The 22926-nt window shown below is 41.2% G+C and overlaps 1 protein-coding gene across 12 annotated transcripts in view; it reads right to left on the bottom strand.

The window, feature by feature from the left end:
- GNB1L (G protein subunit beta 1 like) overlaps window positions 1-22655 on the bottom strand; it is a 58291-nt gene extending 35636 nt beyond the window's left edge. For 3 of the 12 annotated variants that reach the window (XR_009455136.1, XR_002089979.2, XM_019486595.2), the window contains exons 1-2: window positions 22524-22652; window positions 15789-15905 (exon numbers count right to left, since the gene is read on the bottom strand). The gene's annotated coding sequence lies outside the window, so the exon portion shown is untranslated. The other 9 variants (XM_019486596.2, XM_059713466.1, XM_019486602.2 and 6 more) reach the window with 9 other exon arrangements.
- Between the last annotated feature and the right edge of the window lie 271 nt (window positions 22656-22926).

Here is a 22926-nt window from a genome sequence, read left to right as displayed (position 1 = left end):
ACAGCTGACAGCTGGGCTCTCACAGTAGGGCCTTTACCCCTCCTTCCCACTTTTGTCCAAGAAATAATAGTATCCCAATAGCTGCACGTAACCCATTGAAATCTTCCAAACTCCCCTGACCCCTACCTTGTTGGCTGCCTGGGTGTTCCTGGAAGTAGCCACCTTGGATAAGGAAAGACCCAGTGGATAAGGAAGGACCAAGTGGCCATCAGCTGAACTGCTAAAATACAACAGATGAGGATTTTTGTGACCTCTTTTATTAGATTAGCTGTATAGTTGGGAGAGCTGTTGGACAAGTTTCAGGCACCGAGTGCACTTCCTCAGGACAGAAGCTGAACAAGGGGACTTGAAACCCGAAAGCTTTCCCAACTACACATTTGGTCCAATAAAAGATATCCTCACCTCTCATACATGTCCTGGACCATCATAGTGACAACAGTCCAACCCTACAAGACACACAAAGACCTCAAATAACAATGGGTGGGTCAAGTGCTGTTGGTTATGAGTTTCTCCTAGCACACATTACATGTTAACAGCATTCAGGATTACAGGTACACATTTCATCCAAAATGCTGCTATATATAACCAAAAAGCAGCTTTCAGATGTGTCTGCACAAGTCAACTGAACTGGAATTTAAGATTATTTAAATGCAAGGAAGAGCCTTTGTAGCTTAATGCATACTAAAAAGATGTGCTCTAAAGGCAGGGAAATTGTTTGAAAAAAAAAACAAACCATGCATTCCTTCAAATATTTTATTTTTCATCTCAGTCTTTGGGTTTGACACTGCAAATCCCATAACCTTTACTCAGCACACTAGTGTAAGGAAGACAGCAAGAGGAAGAAGTCCAGAAAGGCAGTGATTAAGCTAAAAATATAAAAGACCTTTTTTCCGCTCCCCAGCTGAAGAGACTGGGGCTCAAATCCAGAATCAGGGCACAAGTGAAATGATCACTGATAAATCAGCAAAACTGTCACTCTAAGCTCAAGTCAAATGCAAGACAGAAACAGTACGGTATGTTCTAAGTCAGAACTGAGATACACGGAGAGAAAAGGGGTTGAGAGGGAAGCCAGCACAGCAACTGGCACATCAGCACACTTGCTTTAGTTTAGGAGCTCCACACAAATGTTTGCAACAGTCAAAGCCCAACAAAATATGACATTCAACTTTCAGTCAACTACAGTCCAGGCATGTAGCAATTAAACTTTTTATAGCTCCACTTGATATCTTTATTAGTATATATAATATCCACCGATATGATGTTTTAGTGCATGTTGCCTCAGAGCTAATTAAGAAAATACAGCTAGATTGCAAATAGAATGACCTGACCCATAAAATGTGCAATGGAAAGATTCCTATCTTTTGGAAATATGCACATTCAGCACTGGTTAGTGACTTTGCATATTTATTCTTTATCTACTTCAGATATCAGTATCAAAGCAGAAATTAAGCACAGTGATGAACCTCGAAGGATTCATGTGAAAACCTAAACAGAAAATAAAATCATGGCAATAGTTTGGAAGCATGCAGTTGTGGGATTTGGAATTTGAACAAAAATATAACCAAGAGACCTTCAAACTGAAATAATGCTGTTGCTTCTGAAAGGAGATGCAACAATGACAAACAGGATTAATTATTTATCTGACCGTGATACACCATAACGTATTAAGTGATACCATAAACCTGCTGCCATGCATCCTACACTGCAAATGAGAATATACCCATTTTCTTTCTCTTTTCTTTTTTACCCTTTTTAAAAAAACAGATTGAGAACTTTAAATATTGTCAACAGCAGTAAGAGTGCCTACTCATGAGAAAACTCTGTAAAACTCAAATCTTGGGAGAAGCTGAGTATTTCCATCTCCCATTGACTTCAGTGGAAGGTTAGATCAGCTTCTCCCAGACTCTATTCTAAACTTCACCTCTCTCCTGCCACATATGCTGGAAAAATGAATGTTTCTGTATTTTCACAGTATCAGCTAATAGTTAAAAAGCGTACTGGATTGCTTATTGACCACTGGTGGTATGCCAAGAAATCTTGTGAAAGCAGAAAAAAAGTGGTTCATGGTAGTAATACTGTGGGATTTTCTTAGTCATTTCCAGTTAGATAATGGCTATGCCAATTTTAGGATCTCCTTTCCCCTAGCCACTGTCTAACAGAGAGATCAAACCACAATATACTTATGAATTTGAGGAATTAATTCCACAAGGAAAATACATACAAAATCTGAGCATGCAACTTTCAGGAATACTTGGAATCTGAACTGGTACCTTGAGGATCATGTTCAAATATTTCCATCTGCCATTTTAAAAATTTCACTTTAATTACTTTCAAAACATAGATTCAACATGGGAACAAAACTAAGAATGATTGTAATTATTTTTAAGATACCAAGTTAGCATATGGATTTCATTGTCATTTATGCATTTTAGTCACTGAAACAAAAAGCTATTAATCAATATGTAAAAGCTATAAATGAACATAAACATTAATCATTCTAATACTCCCAAAGTGTCACACTGATAACTTTTTTTCAGTCTTTCATTCTGACATATTCGCCTTCAGCTATCAGCTGGTTGACCTTTCTTAATATAGTTAAACATTTTGGGCATTGCAAATATCACTGAAGTAAACATTTCTGAGACAGCCAAATATCATGACTACATTTATGCCAAAAATGGGGGCCCAAAACATCAGAGAGCCCTTGTATCGTATGTCATTGCACTTGCTTTTAATACATGAGACTAAAATACAGCATGAAAACACAGCTGAAACTGATGAAATTTTAGTGTTTCACAAACAGGTTCATTTTCCAGATTAAGGGAAAAGAAACCCATCTGTTTTGCTTTATGAAGCTATTAATTGCTCAGTAAAGTGCAATGATAGAGCTAAAGAAAGCCTTATTTTAAGGAAAAAGAAAGCCAATGCAAAGCACACAGTAGTTCAGCCCCAAGACAGACTCTCCATATGGCTAATGAAAAAAGATATAGGACCACAAATGCCAAATCTCCTTGAAAAATTAAAGAATGTGAAATGCACAATATAAATGAAAAAAGGTCTTCACACAAGTGTCTCTGTACATCACAGCATTCAGGCTCAGATATGCATTTTTGCACACTTGATAAATATTGCAATCTAGCAGAAAATCGATAAGCCGGGGACCATCAAAAGGTTGTTTTGAGCAGCCTTCGCGTTCAGCCGTGCATAGCAATCTGTCAGCCACACAGCTCTGTCTGCCCAACCTCCTTAATTAGGGGTGCTGCCTAGTGCAGCATCAAGCACAAATCTCTTGCTTCTAATTGCTAATAATGTCCTCAGACAACATAAGTTTTATTAAATCCTTCAAGACATTTTAGCATGCATTTCCTGAAATAATTTCATTTAGGAGCAAATTATAAAAAACAAGAAAAATGGGAGCGAAGAAATGTATCAAGTTGTTACAGCAACCAAAATTATTTGAGCCAAAATTATGAGCCTGCAATTAAGGATTCCGTAATTCTGAGCAATTAACATCTACACTTCATTTGAAAACTAATTAATTCAAGAGACATATTTTTCCCATGACAAACTTTTATGATTATTTTATTTATTCCCTTCTAATTACTCTTTAATTAATCTGCTCTTGTATAATATTATCCTATTGTTCTGGCACCCAACCAATAAAGACAATGAATTGATTGCAGGTCTGTTGTGCAACAGCCAACTCTGCAATGCCAGTTTCAACACCCCGTTTATTTATTCGTCTGTTCTATTACTTTTCTTTTCCTCCCACAGGGCATAGGAACGTGAAACACTATACACACCGGATAAGTTTTTGTCTTCTTTACTTTTTTCCCCCTTCACAACGTGGAACATAAAGAGTTGATGGAATCCAATAAAAATTCACATACGTAATACGATATTGCACAATAAAAACAGTAACTTGTAGGAAACGAAGCTACAAGTCTAAACTATAGCATAAAACAACTAATTGATCAACTACTGACATACAGAGCAAAGTTCTCAGGTTGGGTAAACAGGATTAGCTCTTCTGACTTCAAGCTTCACCCCAGGACCGTCGGCCCATAGTATTTGATAAGGGAAGAGTCCAAAAACCATTCTCATACTTATTCACATAGTAATTATATAACATTACACTCATTTTAATGCCTTCTGCCAGCTTTACCTGAAGCAACCTTTCTATTGTGGATCAAGTTATATTAAGTTTCAACTGGGGGGGGGAGGGAACTCCCTCTCACACCTTCCTTTATAAATCATTATTTTTGGAGAAGTATCTGCAAGTAAACTAAGCCAAAGTAGCAATGTACACAAATAAAGGATTACATATTAAATTAAATGCCATTTGCGATACCATCTTGACTCCTTTAGAGAGAAAATTATCTACTAATAAATCCATCAACCCAACTGCTCCTTTACTGGGAGTAGACCTTATGTTTTCTGCAGCATGAGCTGTCCTGAAATTCCTAGCACTTGCTGTCTCTTCAAAGGCAGCACCCCAGGTCAGGAGCCCGTGCATTTTTTTTTTGCCACAGGAAGAACTGAGAAATGATCCTTTTTAAACGCACAGAGAAGCAATAAGCTATTTCCTATATCTTTAAATCTCCTGAATATGTTACTGCATGGATGCTATTTTCTCTGCTACAGTATATACAACACAGGCCACAAACCTTTTATCCAAAATACTCCTCAGAGCAGCAAACAGTTATTTCTGTATGTAAGTTGAGCTTTCTGACAAAGGCTACCAAAATATTTTCTTTCATCTTTCTTCCTTAATTTTTTGCTCCTTAAAACAACAAGAAGAAAAAAACCACACACTGTGGTCACCAAATAAAAATGATTGGGAAAGAAAGAGGGGAAAAAGTATTTTCACCATTAAATCATGACAGAAATCCTAACAGCCTTGCCACAATATGGGCAACATTTATGAGATTACTAAAATTTCCTGTGTTTCACTTGGTTTCTGTTCTTTAATATTAATTTTGTAGATTTTTTTTTTAAAGAACTTTAAAAATATCCACTTAAATAAATAAAACAGTCATTGTAAATCAGCTGCAGGAGTTCCTCCTAGTACACGCAGTTCATTTTCCTCTCCTGTATCTTTGACCCAATCCTTACTTGCACTCACAGATTGACTGAAATCAGTGCAGCTATTCACATGGGAAAGGAATTACAGGACCAGACCCTTAACAAAAAGCACAAAAAAACCCCCAAACACACACACAAACAAAAAAAACAAAACCCCAAAACAAGATTACTGCATTAACTCAGTAAGTACAGTAGTATTTATTCTTTAAATTCTTTATTCATTTAAATTCTTTTTTCACTTTCCTCTTCAGAATTCTTTACAAGTAAATCACTGAACTGCTGAGAGACAGATCTCATTAAGCACTTTACAGACAGAGAAACCAACTTGTGTGAGGTGACCGAGTCACTGGAAGAGCCCTTTTCAGCACGCATGCTCCAATAGCCTCTTCCTATGGGCGACGGATTCAAGTTAGATTTTTTCTAAGAACGCCAAGTTCCTTAACCTTGAAAAATAAATGTGCACAGCATTATTTTAATCTGCAGAACTTCATTAAACCAGAAGCCACAGTTCTCATTCAAGCAAAACTCCTGCTGGTATCTGTAAAAACTGTGCTTTAATAAGGACCTTTCAAATTCTGACTCGTTCAAAAAATATCATTCATTTTTTTATTTTTTTTTTAGAAAAATGAGAGAGAGAGAGAGAGAGAGAGAAAGAAGGGCCACGTGTCATGTGTATCAGCCACATCAAAGTTAGGACTTGAAGCAGCAGCTTATAAAGCAGTTTTTTGAATTTGTAAAATTCAAGATTAATTGGTAACAGCACCTCCTTTTTGTCCATTGCAATTCCCATCAGACAGAATATAAGCAGATGTTATTTGGACAAGCCAAGTTATCAGATGGCAAATTAGTCCAAGAAATCTAACAAGAATGACTGTAATTCCGGTGCAAAAAGGAATGACATTTACAGGGTAAATATTATTTGGCTATCAAATATAACAAATGTTTGTTTTAACTGATTAGGCTAATCTTAGGTTTTAGATACAAACCCACAATTGGTCTTTCATGTCAAACTGATCACATAATTGTAGATCCATTTTGCATGAGCATGTAAGCAAGCAGTTGTTAAATATATTCATTTCACACTCTTAGATAACAATACCGGATGTTAAAAACAAACAGGTAAATGGTAAAAAACGTGAGGGACATAAAAACTAACATTTGCAGATTTGTAACTTGTCAATAATCTTGGTTCTACATTTCCCAGTTCCGATCACTATGTCTGCCACTTTTTAACTGGTAGCTCCTTGACGTGTGAGGAGAAGCATCCAAATGCTGATTAGCAAATGGAAAAAAAACGAAAGTTACTGTAGAGGACTTAACATGTCTAAAATGGTATATTTCAAGCTTCATTCCTCTCATCCAGTAGGAACCACAGATGACAGGAAAAAATGCAGTGAAATGCAAAATAGTTACACCAACTCAATTCTGAATCTTGAAGCATCCTGCAATACCTGAACTTGAACTCCCAGCCTTTGAATGCGCTCTGAACAGCCCCCTATTGTCCTGCACTTTTAGGCTGGCAGGAATTGAAGTGTCAATCTTTCATCAAATAATCAGATTATGTCATGTTCTGACCAAATTCATTAGGAAAACTTTTACCAGTATCATTATCTCAAACCAGAAAATCTAGATCAAAGTATAACAGATTTTACAGCACAATAAAACTGTTATAAATATTTAAACAGTAATTAAAATGCCTCCATTGTTAAAAAGTAAATAAATAATTGAAAGCTGCCTCTCTTTATAAACCTATCCAAGGGAACCATATTTATCCAATGCTTAAAAAAAAAAAAAAAAAAAGACCAAGGTAGACCAAGTGAATGGGATGCGCTTAAAAAAAACAACCAGATTATTTGAGAACAGGAGGTTGCTAGAGTTTTAAATCATGTCTGAAGTTGGTCACTCCAAACACTGATTCCAGTGACAAATTATTAACCCCCAGATGCCTTTACTAAACCCTTTCCCAAGCAGGCACAGATCAGACAAACAACTATAGCCACATTCTGGAGTCAAAGACTCCATAAATTATAGGATGTAGGCCACGTGAGAAAGAAGACTTGAGGGAAGAATTATTTTTTTTAATTTTATGTTAAAAAGTAATTCCAAAAAGAACAGAACACTACACGTCAAATCTGTCAAATTTTGCAAAATTTTCCATGGTCTTGTCTGTATTCATGCATAAAGATCTAGGTCATTGAACCTGATTGTTATTGTAAGCATGATTTCTTTTTCTGATCATTCACAGAAGCTGTGTCTACATGCTAGCAATCTTCATACCCTGAACGGGAGAGCTTCCTACGTAATTTGCCCTCTCTTCCCCATTCCAAGTGGACATCAGGAAAGGCTTGTTAAGGAAATAGTGTTCAGACCACTATAATGAATAGAGAAAGGATTTATGTATTGACTAATCCATGAACAACAACAACAAGACAGTCATCAATATTGGTTTGACTTCATTTTCAGTACCATAATCAGATTCTCAATCTGTAACTCAAACTTAAATACTATGATAATTTACGGAAAAGGGATTAATTTAGCCATTTTGAGTCAAAGACTTATTTCATAGCCTCATCCCAAATCCTGTATATTGTTAGGATCCCTTTCCCCTTTGAAGACTTAGTGAATGACTGAAGCTTCTAGTTTCTGAGAAACAGATAACACAAGACTCGTAATCTGACTCTAAGCCACTGGATAAAGGCAGTTTGTTTCCTCTTAGCCCATCTGTCAACACCTCCTCAGTAATTAGTCCTAATTATTACAAAGGGCTAGCCTCCCATTCCCATTATTAAATCAGAAATAGTATCATAGCCAGGTATCTTTCAACACCTACCAGACTGGCGACCTTCGATTTCATTGAATCTTCTATCAGTATCCGCCTTTGGAAGAGCCTAGGCAGTAATTTTAGCATCAGCTTCAAAGATGCAGATCCCACAGTGGAATTCCAGGGATGCATTCATATACACACCCACATCATGTGACAAGTGAGCAAGCAATACAATTGACCTTTGCATTGTTCTCCAAACTACTGTGATATAAGGCACACATCTCTATTTTATACATTAGGAGATATTTTTGTCTTCCTTCGAGCTAACGAGTAACAAGGAAACCATTGCCACCAGGGCTGTAAAAAAAATGAAGATCCAATATTTTAAAGCAGAAACCATCAGATGTCTCTAGGATTTGATACAAAGAGATGTTTTCACTGTAAAAAGGAGACTGCAATAAAAATCGGTTTTGCCTCTTTTGGAGGGGGGAGGGGGGCTAAGTATAGAGAGGTTTAGCTTTGCTAAATTTTCCTCTGTATTAAAACACAAGACTACAGCTGACTGAAGAGCAGACAGGTGTAGGACATTCCAGATGGCAGGAGACAAACTTGGTTGAGAGGTTCAGTTTTTAATCGGGCAATTTAAAACTCTATTTAACCAAAACACTTGAAAGAAAAGGGTGTCTGGGTTTTTAGCATTCAACACTCCTTCAGTTTGAGATCAGGCTTGTGATCACACTCCACATCACCCACAACCACCAAACTATCCAGTGTAAACAAGTCCCCCTTGTCATGGTAGCTGCACTAGCTCAACCCCTCAGCTTAGACATGGTGTATTGATGTAAGCTGCCAGGGTGCAAGTAAGACAGGCAATTAAAAACTCCAATGCAGAAACAGCCCAGCAACAAAAACAGGGATCACAAGACAGCACAATCCTAATGCTTCTGAAGTAAAGTATGAGCAGTCAAAACATTGTGAAAGATTTTTTTTGTGTCTCATTTATATTACTATCATTGAAGGAAATAAGCTTTTTTTCCCTTCTTTGCAGGTCATTCTTAAATCCAACACAAAGCCTTTTGTGCTAAGAAAGTCATTATTTGGGGGGAAGTAGCCACCCAGTTTCATTTAGCATGCAGGTCCACCCTCATCCCCACCAAAGAGATCCAAATTCATGCAGGAGCACAAAAGTGAGAGAGAGAAGGGATGGAATCTGCCAGGATCCCACAGCTCCTCCATGGCACACACCTGGAGTGGAAGAGTGGCAGCATCTCTGTGAGGGCTCTGCGCTGCTGGATCTGTCACTATTTATCCCATGGCTTCTCTTCTCAATCCACTTATTACAGTCCTCTCTCAACAGATTTATCTGAAACTGGCACAGAGGCATCCTCCAAGAGGATGAAGGAACTGATCCAATTCAAATCCCCTGCACCATTTCTACCACCTCCATCACAGGAGCTACTTGGTGCACAGATCAACTTATAGGCTGGATGTATTTCCCCTCTGTAACAAACTCAGCCTTACAGCCACACACCCACAGCTAATATTCCAACAAATATGATTTTGCAAGCAAATGTCACTTGAATTATAATTAAGAAAAGACAGGTATTAGCTCATACTGATGTGTGTATAAATATTTCTGAAAAAAATTAAACACCAGTTAGAAATCAGTATTACCACAATTATTCTTCTAAGAGCATTCTGAACTAACCATTAGAGCTCTGTAAAGGGAAATTTGATAGTACCAGTGTAAAGCAGCATACCCTTCTCACCTCCAAAAATACTTGTTGTGTTGTTAGGAAAAAAATTATAATCAGAAGCATCTTGGCAAGGAAATGTGATTTCATTACTGAAGACATTTATTCAGCCCTTCATTGTTCTTTGCTCTCAGTATTCTAGGACTAAATTGTAGGACAAACCAGCGAGACAAGTGTAAATACTGAACATAATAACTTAAGTAAACTAAGTATGATTGTATCATCCACAGGCTGGAAAAATGGTATAGTCGTTTAAATATCAGACTCTGGAATACCTAGACTTCCTGGAACTACTAGTTAAAATCCCAGCAGAATTGACTCAGTTCTTTTTCTTTCCAAGTTAAACAGACTGCTTCCATCTAGTGTGCATGTATCTTTCACAGGAGACTTTTACAGGTCCTATCTGTTCTGCATCAATGCTAAAGAACCCATGGCACTTTCAGAAGAGTAAGGGTTTGCTTTCGTGCCTTGCACCAGAATCCCTCTACAGTTCAATGTGCCAACTGTCCATCACTCAAGCCAGGGTTAACTGCACTTCAAGATCCTGCCCTACTTTAATGTAACTTTCGTTATCCAAAGACCTGAGAGTAGCAGTGGTATTTTTCACAATTGTCTCACATCCATAGTCAAGTATAAACATATAACTCAATGCTTTGGTAAAAAAAAAAAAAAAAAAAAAGGAAAAAAAAGGAAATTATTATATAAAGAGGGCTGCACAGTATAGGCTGAAGAAAAAAAACAAGAGGCACAAACCTGAGGAAGGAAAGGGGAAAAAAATCACCCTGCTACCATTTTCTTAGTGGCATGGCATGCATGGGTCTTGCAGAAAAAGCAAATCACTAGGGTACAGGGCCATGCCTCCTGCTCTCTGCTCTCTCCCCATCCTTCCACTCCCCAGATAGGATTACAAGACTGAGCTCATCATTTTTACCTAGAACAGCAATTCCCTAAGAGGGGACCACAACCCCAAATGGGGTCCCAGCACTTAAGAAATGGGCTCAGGAACCCAACTGAGAAAGAAACAGGGCCAAAATTTAAAAACTGCTGGTGAACCACCTTTGCACTAGTTCCAAAATTGTATTTACTCACCAATGTTGTTTGTGAGGACCCTTTAAGGAAATGTACTTTTGCACTTTTTTCAGTGGTAAAACCAAATTTCTTGGAAGGACCCTATCAACCACACCTACATATGAGTAATTTTACTCCTGTGAGCAGTCCTACTGAACTCAAATGTTACCGCACCTTTGCAGAATAGGGCTCAGACCTGAAATATTAACATGGAAGCTATTTTTAGAGGCTTTCAGAACATATGAGATTTTTAAAATAATATATTTTGTTTAAAACTGTATTACAATTTGACCTGCAAGGTCTTCAATATGTTGCTCTTGCAAAGTCTACAAGTGCTGGGTTCAAGGAAGAATTCTGTGCCAAGTGTATTATAGCTGCTATTGCAATAAATTCTTCAGGGATGAGGTCTGCCTTTGTTTATAGTTGCAGAATGTTCTTCTAAACTTTTATTGATTGAAGTGAATTCTGAGCCCCTGTGTATTTTTGCATCTGTAATGTGAGGTACATTTCAAAAATAGGTGTACAAGATGAGAGAGCACTGTACTCTGAATTTAAAAAAAATGTCAGTGTTGTGATAAAGCAGAGAAGTCAATCAATTGTATGAAGCACATGGCCCACTCTAAACCTGTATAGAAATATGAATTTGGTCTACCCAGTATTAAATATGAATCACACGCTTTTAAATCTGGAAAACAAAGTTTTCTCATAAAATCCTGTATATTTAGATTTCCTAAAAAGTTATTGCTTCAATTCTTGGTACTTTTATGGTTTGGTAAAATAACTCCTTTTAAGTAAATTGGGTACTTTGTAGATTTTAAGGGTGCAGTTTATATTTAAAAGAAACCACCAAGGTAATCTTCATAAAGCCTGGCCGCATTTCATTGGCTAAACTTTAGCTATTTTGCTAGTTCTGCTGTATTTTTAAAACCCATGAGAGCTTTGTATGGGATATGTCTGCTCAATATTATTACCAGCCTCAAATAAATAGCACTAATGACCTACTAGAACCTCAGCTATTCCTCCCACACCCATTCAGCACTGAACAATTTTGATTCAGTTTACACAGCACTTTTTTCTGGAATTAAGCTCCCGGATTCTCTAACAGCCCTGTTTTTAGGGAATCCCCAGGAATGTTCATAGTCTTACTTGTATCAGGGCCCTGGTTCTGACTGCTGCTGGGCATTCACAATGCTCCATGAACTCAGGTTTCAAAGACGTCAGTACATCTCAGAAGCAGATCCAATGGTACTTGCACGTCTCAGGGCCCCACTTCAGGGTTCCTGAATTCAGCAGCGACATTCCTGTTGATTCCCAAAGGTGTGTGCCCCCCAACTATCTGGAAGATCTAAGAGCAGGAAAATTATCAACAAGACCAGACATAAGGAAAAACACTGAATCATGCTCAAGTAATTACCAGAAAATACGATTCTCTCAAACATTTGCAACAAGCTAGATTGAGCCTTCAGGCTCAGTCCCAGGCTGGGGTGGCATGTAGCTGCACCACCCCAGGAGGAGCTCCTGGTAGAAATGATGAGTCAAAGTCAATTCTGCCCCTCCTCCTATCCTGTTCTGCAGGACAGCAAGGCATCTCAGCCCAGTTAGGCTACAACTGACTCCTCGCTATCCCCACAGGCTAAAACGTGGAAGGAAACAATATCGTATCTACTTGCTTAGGAAGGTGATGGGGGAAGCATTACACATTAAGCCTACGTCAATCTCTTCTTTCTCCCCCTTTCCCCCCATCATTTTATGGCCACAGAAATCTAAAATAGCCATATTAAGACATGTTTATTACCTGACTGGGCCCTGGCGAAAGCAAGAAACAATCAAATCCAGGGGTGTTCAACAGAGACATGTCATTTGGCCTGAAGGCCCCCCAAGGGTCTGGAAATTTGGTGGCATTGTTAATCGCTGCTCCTCTGCTACCAAATTTCCAGACCTGAGAGGAGCCCCAAGAGCCAGATAATATAGTCCTGTGCACCAGATCATATGAGCACGCAGCTGGATCCAGATCATACCACAGTGCAGTCAAATCCAGGCACAGGTTCAGGCCAGTACATGGCTGTATCTGGGCACACAGAGTTGGGCTGGTGTGCCAGATCACATCCTGTGGACCATCCCCACACACTGACCCCACGTGGATTCCAGTCTGCAGACTGACCTGTGCCATTCATCCAGCCTGCAGGACTGGAAGGTTGGGTGTCTCTGATCTAGTCCAAGGCTAACACTGGCATGGAACAGAAAATGCCATTCAAAATACATACTTCAGGTAGGTGGAGCTTACGTCACACTTCAAGTTATGATTGTGAAGGTCTAAAACCAGAGATTTTCCCAACAGTTTTAAGAACAGAAGACTTTTTTAAAAAAATAACTACATTTTGCAGGCATGCAGTCTCTCAACATGTATGAGGTATAAACCCCCAACCATTCAGCATCAGTTTCAAAAACATAGTGATGGAACAGCTACGGATGAGGAAACAGTACTGGAGAAATTAAACGACTCTCTAGGGCCTCACAACCAGCTGTGTGAGAAATGGGATTAGAAACAGGGAATTCTAGTGCCCAGTCCCCTGGTCAGACCATAAGACCATCCGTGTCTCTAGCATGCACATCTGGGGGATGGGAGAAGGCAGTGTGATCTGGTGGTTGGAAAAGAGGACATGACAGTCAGGACCATGAGCTGCTTTATGGATTACGGCTTGTCACTTGGGGAACTAGCAAGGCACAGAGGTATTAAAACTCCTGAAGCAATGAACCACTGCAATTACTTTAAATGAAACTTCATCTCATAAGTGGGCTCTGCACAGGCACCAGGGTTGGCCTGCACACATTATATTGAGAGATGGGACTTAGTATATTAATGTTGAAATTACCTCAAAACCTTGCATTTCTTTACTGGACAAAGCAAACTTCTATTCCTAAATACCTCCCACAGCTACACACAACACTTCCTTTGGAAAAAGGTTTTAAAAAAGGGATGTCAGGGGAAAAAAGACAAGTGCTTTATCAACTAAAAGAAGTGTAACTGTGGTCCCCAGCCACAGAACAGGTTAGGGGATGGTGAAAAGCCACAATGAGCAGAAGCTCCCCAACAGAAGGGCATCAAGTCAATGTGCTATCTTTGGTATCTACAACGCACCCTGCATTCTCCCACACCTCTGATAAATCTTTTACTCTTTCAAGCAACAATGCCAGCTAAGCAAATTTAGGGTTGGTCTGTGGACCTTCTGAGCATCCTGTAAACTGTGTGTGTTTAATTAGTCACTTTGTTTCCAGGTACTGGAAACTAGCAAACACAATCCAGGAAGTCAAACAGCATGTTTGCAAGCTGGAATGATGGTGACCATTTTTTTGGTTCATGCCAATTACTACCAATTACAAAAATGAAGATCTTGCATTAGCTCCACTTGTACGGAAGGAGTGGGGGAAAATGATGTGTTCAACTGCAATCAAGGAAGCACAGATGCCAACAGGAATGACTGACTATGAAAAGCTTTTCTTACATAAACACAGAAGGAAGAAATCCACACCCTCAATTGTTGAAGGGGGGGGGGCACAGGCAATGAGAAAAACAAGTGGGAAAGAAACAAGCACTGAATGTCTCACAGGCTCCCAGCTACCCCCAGCTTTACTCTTCTAGTTCAATAGGGTGAAACTGTTATAGACAGGTGGGAGAGTTTACTGTGTAAATGACTAAATTAAAGGACAACTGAAGTTCAAGGAGGCAGAGCAAGCCAGGCTTAAAGAACTGCAAATTTCTCGGAGTAATGAGCTCAACTCTAGGTGGCAAGGCACATGGATGTATGCCAGACAGCAATGAGGCAGGGATCTGGCTACTCTGAAGTCTCACCTCCTCTATAGAAACAATTGTATGGGTCCTTTGCAAAAGTTCCATTCTGGGTAGTCTAAACACTGCAGAGCCCAAGCTACTACATATATGTATATTAGGCCTGCGTAAAGCGGCTACTGTTTGCTTCGGATTCAGCCAATTCAGGGGACAGTGATTCAAATCACTGTCCCAAATCAATTCGGCAGCTGCCGAATCAGCCGTATCTCCAAATTGGACAGGACCCATCCCCCGCCTGCTCTCTCAGACACGTCAATGCCCCAGCTCCCGGCTCTTTTAAAAAAAAAAAGGGCCCACTCACCAGTTTCTGCCAAGTGGGGGGGGAGGGCGATCCCCGCTGCCCCATGCTGCGTGGGGGGCTCTGCCACGAGTCCCCAGAAGTCCCGAGGCCACTGCAGCAGCCAGTGAGTGCAGCAGGGCTTTTGCTTTTGGGTTTTTTTTTAAAGAACCGGGAGCTGGGGCAGGTAGGGCAGCCATGGGAGGGCTAGGAGAGCAGGCAGGGGGCTTATGGCAGAGCCCACAATACAGCGCAGGGCAAGGGGGATTGTCTCCCCCACTGCCTGGCAGCAGTCAATAAATGGGGGCTTTATTATTTTTTTTAAGAGCTGGGGCCAGGCGGGACAACCATAGGTGGGGCTGGGAGAGCAGGAAGGGGTTGGGGGTGCTCAGGGGGGCTGGGGAAGCAGGCAGGGGATGGGGCCTGGCAGGGGTCCCCCCCATGGTCCCCTCCCCCACCCCCTACTTATCAGCATCGAGGCTGGGTCCACCTCCCTGCGGCAGCAAGCAGGGATTGCCCAAGTCTCTGAAGCTCTCTGAATCTTTTCTGAATTGATTCGGAGAGCTTCGAATCGATTCGAACCTTTTTATTGGTCTCCTGATTCGATTCAGATTCAGCTGCCCAATCGGGCCGAATCTCCTCCAAATCGAATTGGCACAGCCTTAATGTACATAGACAAATACAGCCATCCACAGCAACACCAAGTCCCCATGCAAAATATTATAAATCTTAGCAGAGATCACCACAGGAGCAGTCTCAAGGAAAACTAACAGCACTTTTGCCTGTTTATGCCACGTTCCCTGCACAGAGCATATCTGGATTTATAGTGTTTAACTAAGTTACAATCTTCTAGTTGCAGGAATGGAATTAATCAGCCATTATTCAGAGAACTGCAGGGCAAAAAACAGAATGTGCATATTCTGCCATACCATGATAATTACACAGCCACTCCCTCCCCATCCATGTACCACCAAAACAGACTGTAAAGCTGACCTTGACTTGTGTAGAAATCACTTTTTCTAAGGCCTCTGTTGCAGCAAGTTACTTTATTCTTTCAAGTTTCTTATAGGGGTTTCCATTTAATTTGCGTTCTGCATCTTCTTCAAAACCCTGATTGAGAAGAAACAGAGATGGTGTCCAGCAATGTTCAGAAAGAAAGGGAGGACACAAAGATGTGCCAACTTGTGTTTAAATTTGCAACAATAATTAAAAGCACATATAATACTGAGCACTTGTAATAAATACAGCTGACAATTTGGAACTGAGCTACAGCATCCTACATCCCAGCTCATATTCAAATAAAGTCATCATGGCTACACACTGGACAATAGTGAGGACCAATTCTAACACCTGTGCACCTGGATGGCAAATAAGGGCAGACACAACTATGTCATCTGGCACTGCCTGATCACATGCAATATGTAAAAGAAAAATATAATTCTTTTATGTGTATATTTCATTTATTTTTAGAAAATAAAATATAGAATAAGCTCCAGGCAGAGGCAGCCTTGTGTTGGATCTCTCTCTTTCTAATTTTAATTTCAGATGCCTTATCTTTACCTTCAAAGCCCTATGCAGTCCTTGCCCACGCCTAAATCTCTTCTAGATGTCTCCTATTCTCCCACTTGGCCCTACTCAGCCAATTTAGCTCATTTATTGCTTACACTGGTTTTCTTTCCCCAAACGTAGCTCCATGCTTCTTTTTTTCCCCATGGTGCACTTAAAACTGATGAACCCTCACTGACCCCATATAGCATACAACTGCATTCATCTCCTACAAATCCTCCTTCACAACTTAGTTGTTTGGGACAATCTATCAGCATTGGCCTTCTCTTTGCTTTTACTTTGATACTATCTCCCCATTTTAGTAAGTTAAAAATATACATATGCAACCAGTATGCCTCAAGTGACAAAACACTTGTCTTTTTCCTATGTCTTCCTTCCTTTACCACTAATCCTTGCTGCTTTAATTTACAATTCCATTTTCCCTCCTCTGCTCATATAGAGTAGTACTTTATTCCACAAATAAGCTCATTATTTCAGGTAGCAGTACTGGGCCATGAAATTTTAAATACTTTAAGATAGGAACATGCCTTTTTATTATCTGTAAAGATTCATGCTCCTGAGTGAGCTGGAATAAAACATAATATTCACAGGACTGATCTGTTCGTATAATTCCTCAGTCCCCAGCTCTCCAATCATCCCTTTTCTATCATTCAAACTCTATTTGTGATAATGAAACCTGTTTTTGAAGTAGAGGTAGAAATTTGTGACCAACTGAACCAGTTGTATGTGCTATATACAATATCTTTTCTACATCACACCTATCGTATGGAACTTACAAAAGTGATAGCTTTGTCAGCCACCAGCTAATCAAATGAGAAATTATTAGGCTTAGAGAAATAATGAAAGCAGAATCCAGCTGTGCATCTGTTGGACAAAAATCCCAGAATCTCCCGTGTTAGCTCATGTGCATTTCAATTTCTGGGAAGAAAAGAATGGGAGTGGCTCCACCCTGTCTCATGTGAGCTATAAAACAGATTTATTACCTGGGTTATATTCCGTGTTTTCTCCTGAGGAAAAGTAAAGAAAGTGGTGGAACAAGTTCATTTTTTTCCGGCAACCAGGATTTTCTTTATTATAAACAAAAAGTTGAGTTTTGGACCCCATTCGTATCATATGGCCTTTTTATTTAATACTCTGGTCACACTTCCTACCTTCCCAAATCTTGTTGCACAGCCTTTTCTTTTCAGTGGGGAATCAACAGCTGTTCCAGACGTCTGAGCCTGCAAAGTCTTCCCTAGAATTCCTATCTGCTATATTTTTAACTTGAAATCCTTCCCACTCACTGCAGTATCCAACATCATTGGCTCCCACTGGGACCTGGTAAAGTAACTCAAAAACTGCAAAATACTGGTGTGCATATCTTCTTGGTTAATTGAAGCCGAGCTTTCTCTCTCCTTATTCAGGTGCTCAAAAAAGGAAAAGAGCAGCTAAGCAAGAAAGAGTAAGAAGAGAATATCTGGAAAGCTTGGGCTTTATACACCGGGGTCACGGGATTGGGATAAACCTCAGCAGGGGAGGTTTTCCTGTGTATCTTATTCTCTGACTGTAAAAACTCCCCTCTGACCCTTAAAAATAAATCATGAGAAAGAGTTTGATGACTAAGACTTTTTTCTTCCCCACTTCCAAACTTCTCTTCTAACTTACACTGTGGTGTTATAATTTTATTTAGGGCTTATTGGCTGTCCTATCCACACACCGAATTTTATGCTGGGCGATTCATTTACAAAACAGATTATCCCCAACAGGTTATTCCCAACATACTGCAATAAGAAGTCTGAAATATGTTTTAAGTACATTTCTCAACCACACTGCAGCCTGGACTTTCGCAAAACTTTGGCACAGTTTGCGAACACAATTACTAAAAAGTACAGAGAGGGTCTGTTAAGTGGGTCAGTGCCCTCATGCAGGAGGATTTGCAATGTAAATAGGACCAAAATATCCACATTTTACAGCTTCAGTGGTCTAGCAACTACTGTGGAATAGGTCATATTTCCTCCAAATGGTATACCTACTACTTTGACAGATTTCAAAACTCTAATTACATGAAAGAATCACCTTACACAAAATGCTTTAGTGTAAATCACATATAAATTACTACACAGCTAAAATATGAAATTATGAGTAAAGCTACAGTAAGTATAATGTAATACAATGCTTCATAATACGGCTTTTCTACTAGAGCTGTGAATAACACACTGTTTATCCAGAGGAAAAACTAACTGTGCAGTACACAACGAAAGCTTGGGAGTCCACTTCTTGTCACGCACTCATGTACCAAATCTAAACTCAAAAAGAAGCTTTTCTCAAGCCTCAGCTGGGACAAAAACTAAGCGTTTTTTCATGGATTTATTTCATTCTTATTGCTTTGTGCTCACGTTTACAGCTCCACAGAGACCAATAATTTTGAAAGAGCTCAGTGGTTACAGTAGTTTTTGAGTCATTGCTAATTTGAAACCCTTTGTTTGTATAACCAAATACATTTGAATGTGTCAAACGTAAACCTTAAAAAAGAAGAAAAAAAATCCAAAACAGATAACACACCTACATGCATTTTCTGGACCAGAGTGTCATTTAACTTATGCTATATCTTATTCCTTAAATATATTGTGTACATTATAAATGCATGTATTCAAATCTGAGGATGTTTTACAGCAAAACAACTCAAAGGAAGCTATTCTAAAGGGTAAACTTCAAACTTTGATTTATCATAATTAAATATTTCTCTAAGGCCCTAACTATGGCGGAAAGTGATTGACAGAGCTACTGTTTCACTAGAGCTATACTACTACGAATTATTGCAGAATAGTATTTATTTACAGAATATTTATTTACAGACTAGTATTTATTTCTGTAATAATTACAGAATTATTGCAGAATAGTAACTATTCTAGTCAATTTTCCATGAAAGTAACGTCTAATACTGTGCTTCTTAACTATTCCAATGAAACAGTGTGTTGTTAGTATGTGCAGAATTATCACTCTAATTAAAATATGCAAACGCAGCCTACAGCCTACAAACTGCTGGAAGTTTAAGAACATGTGAGGAATACTAGTTAAGGGTTGGGTTGCAAAAGGTAGTCTACCATATCTTTAAATGCAGCTATAAACATGCAAGGCACCAAACACTTGCTCAATACATTAGCTTCCCAAGGATATTAAGATTCCAAGCTGCTAATTTTTACAAGATTTTCACTCTTGTTAGCATTGCAGAGATAACACATATGTAGAATTAGAAGCTGGTATGCATCAACAGAATTAATTCTGATTGCAGAATCCTTCTGATTGCAGAATCTTTATGAGGACATACAAGCCAGAAAGAATCCAACTAGACTTTATAATCCTGGGATAATTTTATGACACCGAGCATAATTAAGAGACAATAAATAAAGGACCCAAAACCCTACTTTCAACAGCTGCAACTGCACAATTGCAATTAAAAATTTTACAAAAATGCCCTCTGCCATTCCAAATAACTCAGTCCCGCATACTTAATTTGCTCTGAGTGGACAAAAAGAAGGTGGACTTATGCATACAGCGGAAATGACTAACCAAAAAGCTTTCAGTTGTACTCTTTCTCCAAATGCCTGATGGAAAAAGTCACCAAGACTGGGATGGGGCCAAGGGAGTGAATGATGGGCAAGTCAGGAAGAGGCAGCACTAAAAAACACAACGCTCACACAGCAGGCTGCTCCACAAGAAGCATGTCAAAAATGAAATGTTATCTGAAGATGCAAGACAACACAGGGCGGTATCCCACTGACTCTGTGTGCTTGCTGGTTTCAGGCTATGAGGCAGAGACAGGCAGTTAGCCGTGTTAGTCCACAACCAGTCAGAAGGCAGGTAGGGGTGCACCTTTATAGACTAACTAAATAAGATATAGAGAGAGAGCACAAGTTTTCGTGGGCTAATGTTCACTTCAACTGCTGTGAAAGGACATGAACAGGCAGAGTCACTAGTCAATAGAGTTGCAGAGTGTGGATGCTCATTTGTTTTACGCTTCAAGTTTCTTGCACACAAGGCAATCATGTGGGTGCGCCCACTCTCTCTTTCTCTGTTTCCCTCTCTGTCCATCAGTCTTCTTCTCTCTCCCTCTCTCTTTCTTTCTTTTTCTCTCTTGGGTGGTTTCTGTCAGCCACGCTTGCATCCTTGCCACTCACCCCAACACAACATGGCGGCAACAATCAGTGGCACCGGTGCTCACACCAGCTTGCCCTGGGTGGTGCGTGCTTTATAAGCTACCCATTACCAAATGGACTGGCAACTTTCAGTACCAGCCACCAGCACTCAAGTCTGCCACATGGACCTGGCTGCATCAGCAGCCTGTCCCTTTTGCCCAGCGGAGGTAGAAGAGGATTTATTCCACACCTTCTGCAGGCGTCCCCAGGTGCTGCTGCTCTTTGCTGCCCTCAGCACCTTGTTTGAGGCACTAGACATGGACCACTTGGAGGCTACCTATTTCTTTCCCATACTGGTCGGCAGAGGCCTGGCCAACTTTTTGCTTGGTCAGGCCAAGATGGCCATCCTCAAGAGCTGCAGGAACCAGCTCACTGGGGCTGTTTTGGATGACGCCCTGCAACTTTTTCAGTTCTTGGTCCAGGCACTCCTGACACTGGAATTTGAACATGCGGTCGGTCCTCTAGCAGACAGGACCCACACGCCGGGCGTGCGGGGCCATTCAGGGGGTGCTCTGCAGCGTTGAGAGCAGCCATTTATTTCTCACGCTGTGATACTGCTCACCCCTTCCCTGGGTACGACAGGGGTCTGAACAGGCTGATGTTGTACTAGCTGCTTTTGTTTTTAGACTGTGAGGGCAGGCCCTGTGGGCCACAGCCTGGGGCCCTGCGTAGGCTGTCTTTTGTTTTTTGTTGTGGGATTGCTACCCTCTTTTGCCCCTTAATAAATGTTTATAGAAAGTCAAACAAGTCTTTTTTTCTTTCTTACGATTTCTTTCTCTCCTCCTTTCTCTCCTTTTCTTTCTTTTTCTCTCTCTCTTCTTTTCTGTTTCTCTCTCAGAAACCACCTATCTGTTTTCTCTCCCATATCAGGCAGCTTGGTCGGGCTAAGATGGCCATCCGCAGGAACCGCCTCACTAGAGCCAGCTCTGATGATGCCCTGAGACTCTTTCAGTTCTTGGTCCGGGCGCACCCGACACTGGACTTTGAACATGTGGTCCTCAGCCGACAGGACCCGCCTTCCAGGCACGCTGGGCCATTCAGGGGGCGCTCTGCAGCGTCGAGGCATCCGTTTACTCCTCGTGTTGTGGTACTCCTTGCCCTTTCCCCGGGTACCGCCGGGGGTCTGAGCAGACTGTTGTTGGACTAGCTGCTTTTGTTTTTTTAGACTGTGAGGGCAGAGCTTGCAGGCCACAGCCCCAGGCTGTCTGTTACACCTGGGTCCCTGCACAGGCAGTGTTTTATTACGGTGTTGGGTTGTTACCCCCTTTTCCCCTTAATAAACCTTCATAAAAAAGTCAAAAGTCTCTTTTTCTCTCTCTCCTCTCTTACTTTCTTTTTCTCCTTTCCCTTTCTCTCCTTCCTTTCTTTCTCGTTTTTTTCTCCTCTTTGCCTCCTTATTCTCTTTTTTCCTCCTCTCTCTTTCCCTCCTTTCTTTCTCTTTTTTCTCCTTTCTCTTTCTTTTTCTCCTTTCTCTTTCTCTCCTCTTTCTCTTTTCTCCTTTCTCTTTTCTCTTTCTTTCTCTTTCTCCTTTCCCTTTTTCTCCTCTCTTTCTCTTTCTTTTTCTCTTTTCTCTCCTCTTTCTCTTTCTTTTTCTCCTTTCTCTTTCTCCTTCTTTCTCTCCTTTCTCTTTTTCTCCTCTTTCTCTTTCTTTTTCTCCTTCTTCTCTCTCTCTCACTCTTTCTTACGTTGGCAGAAGGACAACACGAGCCATTTGCACAGGCACAAGCAAAGCCCCCACGTTTCCCGGGACAACGTGGCCGAGCCGCCCCCGCACGACGGCTCCCGGCGGAGGCGGCGGCCGGCAGAGGGATCAGGAGCCGAGTCCGGCGCGGCCAGGACCGGCCTCAGCCCCCTCCCCGCTCCCCGGCGGCTCTAACGGCTCCGCCCGCCGCTGCGCGGACCCCTCCCCCCCGCAACGGGGTTCCCATGGTAACAGCGGCTGCAGCAGCCGCCCGCGGGGGCGGGGCTCTGCCACTCCTCGCCTCACCGGTGTCCGGGGCGGGGGGGTCACCTGCCGGCGGAGCGAGGATGCTGGTCGGGAAGCGGATCGGCCGCTCGGCACTCTACTGGCTGCTCCTGACAGGCCAAGACCGTGCTAGAGGAGCACCGAGCACCGCGATCGCGTCACGGCCGCCAGGAGCCAGTCACGTGGGCGGTGACAGCATGCGTGACGTCACGGCCCGGGGGCGTGCGCATGCGCCGTTAGAACAGAGCCGGGCAGAGCAGGTTCCCGCGCGGCGGGAGCGCGCGGGTCGGTCCCGGCGCAGCCACGGCCCCGCGCCGGCGGCTCCCGCGTTGTAAACCGGCCTCTCGGTTCCTTTTTCCAAGCTCCTCTTTATCCGTCCGTTTGACTCGGGACACCCTTTAACTTTTTTCATTAGCAAATGCAC

This window comes from Alligator mississippiensis, chromosome 10, assembly GCF_030867095.1.
Source record: "Alligator mississippiensis isolate rAllMis1 chromosome 10, rAllMis1, whole genome shotgun sequence".
NCBI lineage: Eukaryota > Metazoa > Chordata > Crocodylia > Alligatoridae > Alligator > Alligator mississippiensis.
Note: the sequence above shows the minus strand (reverse complement) of the source record. Positions and strands in the feature narration are given on the sequence as shown.